We start from the raw sequence: 5,944 nt of genomic DNA, 5'->3' as shown, positions 1-5,944 counted from the left end.
AAAAATAATCCTCTGATACTTAGTATGGTTGTTATGTACCAGAATTTGCCTATACATCTTCTCGATGTCACTGTTGAACACATATTTGTATAGTCTCCAACGGAGTATTAATATCGGAAGATCTGCCTGAAGTACTGGTCCTGGGAAAAGTACGTCATTAAGGCTGTTGCCATTCGCCGTTGGGCTTGAGGCATTGAACACCACGCGTACTTTCGTTGAAGTACTTTCTGCCTTTATAACAGCGTGGTGCGGCAGAAAATAATTATCAGACGAGTCTGCGGGTATGGGAATTGTTATTTTCGACATATGCCCAAGCGTTTCATATTCCGCTAGAACCCTATTGTATTCCTTTTGCAGGACGGGATCCTTGGCCAGCCGTGTCTCATTCCGGTAAAATTGAGAACATGCTCTTTTAAGGGATGGGCCTAGGGAAATATTTTCTGGAAAATCTTTCCTAAATGGTAGTGACACGATGTATTTTCCTTCATTATTTCGTATGGTTGTCTTCTGATACAGCTCCTCGCAGTACTTGTCGTCTTCATTAAGGCTCTTGTTCTTTGGAATCTCCTCAAGCTCCCAAAAGGCACTCAGTTGCTTGTCCAGACTAACTTCGCTGTAGTATGAGACGATATTCGTTCCTGGATTCGAGGTATCAGTTCGCCCTGTTATTATCCAGCCAAATACTGTTTCTTGGGCCAGAAGTGTGTTTAATATGTTTTTCTTAAGCCCGCTCAGAATAATCTGTGGATATATGTCGCCACCCAGAACAAGGTCTACGGGTTCATTGACGAAAAATCGTTTATCCGCTAGAATTAGATCTGGAAATGCTTGCTTAGTCACTGCACTAATGTGGCAAGTAGGAAGATTTCCAGTCAGTTGTGCTAGCACAAGCACAGAGGTATTTAAGCGGAACAACGGGTCAACAGGAGACCGCAATTCGATGTTGCACGCTTCTTTAACCTGCGCCGTAGTTGTATTAGTGATGCCCGAAACTTGGGCATGCATACGCTTTGACGGCAAGTGAATTCTGCGTTTTAGTTTTTCAGTAATGAAAGAACACTCTGAACCAGAATCAATAAGTGCTCTAGCGGAATAGTTCGTACCATTGAGATATATGTTGACGCGTGCTGTCCCTAATAACACACCTGTGTTTGTATTCGCATAGCAAGACTTCACGTTTTTACTTGTATGCTTGTTTGATTTTGTTGAATTGCGTTTGGCTTGGGCCTGATTGGATGTTGATGCAGAATTAGTCGCAGAATCTGAAGAGGTCCCAAGTGTCGTTGCCTTTGTTTGAGCTGTCTCAATATGAAGGAGCGTGTTGTGTCGCGAGTGGCACTTGATACAATTAAATGGGTTTGTGCATCTTGACACGGTATGTCCAGTACTAAGACAGTTCAGGCACCATTTTTTTGCTTTTCAAAAAATCGATTCTATCAGCAGGTGTTTTGTTGAGGAATTGTGGACAGTTGCGTAACTTGTGCTCATTAGTTTGGCACATTTGGCAGGTGAACTTGCTCACGCTTGCCTGAAAGGCTCCTAGCCTTTTAGTGTTAGCTTCCTGGTGGTGCCGTGCGGGTTAGTGCTTTGGAGCTTTCACCGTTGTTGTACCCTTTAGTCCCGCTAGAGTTTCCAAAGTTTGGAATCTATTGGATAGGAACCTGTCCATATCCTCCCACTTTGGAATGTCAGTTTTCTGGTCTATGGTCTGTTCCCATAGGGCCAGTGTACTTTCTGGAAGCTTCGTTGAACACAAATATATAATAATTGCGTCCCAATTAGAGATGTCAATTTGATGACTTTTTAGGGACGATAAACAATTATTAATCTCGCGCTGTAGGTTTTTAATTGAGCTACCACACTCAGATTCCACTGTACTTAAGCTAAATAAAACTTTTAATTGTGTGTTAACTAAGATACGTTTGTTTTCGTATCGCTCACACAGGTTTTTCCAGGCTGTCGAAAAGCCTTCATGGGTAAGTGGGCACTTTCGCACTATGTCTTTTGCCTCCCCTTGTGTTTTATTGTTGAGGTGAACTAGTTTCTCAACTGGGGTGAGGCGCTTGTTCAGGATGTAGATGGCCGTGAACATATCTCGGAAAGTTGGCCATGAAAGATAGTCGCCCTTGAACACATCTGTACCGCACGGTGGCAGGTGGATATTGTGTTCCCGGACGGACCGATCCTCTACATCTTTGTTCGCTTTGGTTAGAATTTCAACCTGAGAACCCATAGCAGACATGCACCTAACATAGCTTTGAAAGGAAATCTTATTCTTCTTTTTTATGGCCTTAGCATCATCCTTAGACAATCCCTCATTGATAAGCTTATCGTAAGCTGACTTTGTTTTTTCCCACAAAGCTTTTAACTCGTCTTGTTGAATAGCAAGACCATGTTTGTTTTGTTCTGCGGCGGGTATGCCGTTGTAATCAGATTCGAACTCTGTTACAGCTTCTGCCAAAAGAATATACGAATCCATTGTTTAACTTGTTTACCCTGACCGAAATATTAAATGAAAAGCCCAGATAGAATCTATGGGATTTTACACACTTAATCTTATCGAAGATTAGAGGTTGTATGCGCAAGAGAAGTTGCCAATTTTTACCCACCGGAACTTGCCACTTAAATGTTTACCAGAAATCCAACGAATTAAAAAGATTCAAAATATTTTGTATTGCGAAATATATTCGACACTTTATTAAAATGTAAACCTTTTTTCTTCTAGAATTATTGTTTACTAACGACTCGCCACCCAACTGTGCAGACTAATATCTACGCGCTTTGATAAGCTATGCAAGGTACGCAAAACGGTGTAAATAATAAACGTGGTAAAATCGTGATGTGTGCACGTACGCAGCAAATCTTAATATACAGATTTACCACTTTGATGTATGCAACGTACGCAGCAAATATATATGTTAAAAAATGTGCAATATTAAACGGGGTTGAATCGCTTATGCGTAGTGATTTAGTGAAAATCTACAATTGGTCCAATGCAAATAACAAAATTTAGAGGTTATGTATCCTCGAAACAGTGACAAAGTGTTCGCAAATATACAAAAGAATTTTATCCAAATAAAAGGGTCAGTGAATAACGATCAGAAAAAATGAATATTATGATTATGCACTGTGAATTTTAAACAAAATCGAAATTCTTCATTAACAATACTGTTTGACACTGTGTGTGTATATGTTAATGTTGCAAGAACACCTAATTGTGGTCGCTGTTGTTACTTGTGGACGGACAGACTAACCTCAATTATTGGTTTCAAAATTAAATGCACCAATTGTATATCTTCAGTTTAAACACTCGAGATTCTAGTTTGCACACGCGCATTGAATTTAAAAACGTTTTTTTTTTTTTGGCAATTTTCTAACAAGTGCGATTGAAATTATAACCACGTACCTTGAATTATAAGTGATTGGTGTTTGGTGGTTGTAGTATTGTATGGTCGCTGGTGTCCTGGCAAATTTGGCAGGTGTCGTAGCAAGAAAGCTGAGTGGTTGTGTTTGCGTTTGTTGGTGCTGTAGTTGCCGGTTGGCTGAATCACTGGCAATAACGCTGGCGCAGGGATAAAAAGCGTTGGTGTTATAAAAAGCGGTGGTTGCTGATGTGGTTATCAAAAATCGCTCGTTGTTTAAGCTCAATGTGTTGTGCTGGTACTTTAATTGTGGACTGTATTAAAATCCGGCTCGAAGGACCATGAAGAAACCCAGTTGCGCCGCAGGGAATTCGAATGAGCGCATCCGTGGTTTTATTGATGATAAAAGAAAAGATATAAAACGCAATTGTATTAGTATTTTTTAATATTTATTGGCGTCAAATTATTTCAACTAAGAATATTTGCTTCTCGTGACAATGAGATTACCTGTGGTGAAGAGGCCTGGTAGCTGCGATGCTTCCGCTTTGATCTTCCAAAAAGAAGTGAAGTAAAGGATTTACCGAATTTTACTTTAGACCGCCGGACAGTTAGCTACCGCTTCAAGGGGAAACTTAACGAAAGTCCACTGTCCGGCGGGATATAATAGTTAACGGCCGGAATATTAGTGTTAGCGCGTATATGTATATGTATGTATTTGTGTCTACATATGCCTACATTAGGGCGGATCCCTAACGTGTCAGAATATTAGGGCTGGACATTATTTTGTGGGAATATTTAGACTGATGGTCTAAACAGTAATATTTTTCGATCGGGTTCAAATCGGGCGATTGTGAGGGCCTATTCACGAATTCAAGTGTATTTGCAAAGTTGCTGTAGCTCACCAATGTAACAATCGTGTCGATAAAAAGGTAAAGTATAACTTTTAGTCTGCTATTAGAAATCCCACCTCCTTTCTATTTGAAGAGTAAATTTGTTGATGCAACAAAACGGAGCAGATTTTCAGTTGAGCGAATTAGAGGACTAGGTTTCAAATTTTTTCGACAAAATGGAACAAATCTACTCCTATCGGAGCGAAGTCCGAACGATGGCTTATTGTGTATATGAGGAAAATGTATGCTCTTTGTTTGGTACACAAAGTCAGTATTACCGCAGCCGTACTGCGATGAACATGATGTCGCAATTTTTCATGCCCTCCTCCCGTAAACTGTCTTTCCCTTTCTCCAACCCGCGCTTGCACTTTCGCTACTGCGCGGGCAAAAAAGTGGCCATGTCTGGCTTAAACAATACTTTTAAAGGGGTTGCCACCTGTTTGAAAAGTCGAATTTGTTTTACTTATACGAAAGATAATAAATGAAATATCGAAATATTAGTGTCAAACGAAAGAGTTTTAAGAAAACTATAGGCTGATAATATTTTTAATTAGAGTTGCAATCTATTTTATTTGAAGGTCATCACATCTGCACCGTTATTTCGAATTTCCGAAATCAGAAGTGAAATTATAGAACTGGGATTCTACATAGATGTGCACAGGTTTTATTTTTTGAAGTTACAGGGAGATTTGAAATTTGATGAAATGAAAACCGACACCATGCGAGACCTCTCATAACTGAGAAATGGTTTAGATTAATCTTTAGGAATATTTTTAGAGGTTTTTGTATAATGTTCCACCTGTTTAAAAAGTTTAAGCAAATGCTGGCAAAAAATATAACTCAAGAAATAACGATTATTTTCCGAGCCAAAAATAAAACTAAAAACGTAACGATTTTTTCCGAGCAAAAAATAAAACTTAAAACGTAACCATTATTTTCCGAGCAAAATATAAAACTTAAAACGTAACCATTATTTTACCATTATTTAACGATTATTTTCCGATAAAAACAAAAAATTCAAAAAATTACCATTATTTTCCGAGCAAAAAGTAAAATTTAAAACGTAAAGATTATTTTCCGAGGAGAAAATGAAACTCAAAACATAACGATTACACTATGCGAAAGTCAAAATCGGGATGGAATGAAACCAACGGGAAATGTTATATCGGTCAAAAACAAGTTATACGTGGCCCCGCGTTTCGCTGGGTCACGTCTAGGAATCGAGATATATCGATTTGAAGTTAGTAACTATCATATAGGGGAAATTGTCACCTTTGGTGGTATTTTTTTTGACATAACTCGAGAACCACTAGTCCGATTTTGCTCAAACAAATTTAAAAAAATTAAAAATTACAATTCCTTTAATCTGTTAATAACTATAACGTTTTTCTATATACTCAACAGTTTTGCCGGTAAAAATAAATGTATGAAGAAAAAAAAATTATTTTTGCCTAAAAATTAAATTTTTTTTTTTTAATTCATAAAAAATCCAAAACGGAAAAAAGTGTCACGTAAAGTCACATAACCTATGAACAAAATGAGACATACATCATGAAAATCAATGTATGCGTTTCGCATTTATTCAAAATTAAGTAAAGGTATGAATTTAAAAAATTTGCTCGAGATATGCTCAAAATTCCTTGGGAAAAACATTGATGACTTTTTCTATGATTGTCAGAATTAAAAAAAAAA

The sequence above is a fragment of the Rhagoletis pomonella genome, unplaced genomic scaffold, assembly GCF_013731165.1.
Source record: "Rhagoletis pomonella isolate Grant_MI unplaced genomic scaffold, Rhpom_1.0 Rhpom_scaffold_00005, whole genome shotgun sequence".
Taxonomy (NCBI): domain Eukaryota; kingdom Metazoa; phylum Arthropoda; class Insecta; order Diptera; family Tephritidae; genus Rhagoletis; species Rhagoletis pomonella.
Note: the sequence above shows the minus strand (reverse complement) of the source record.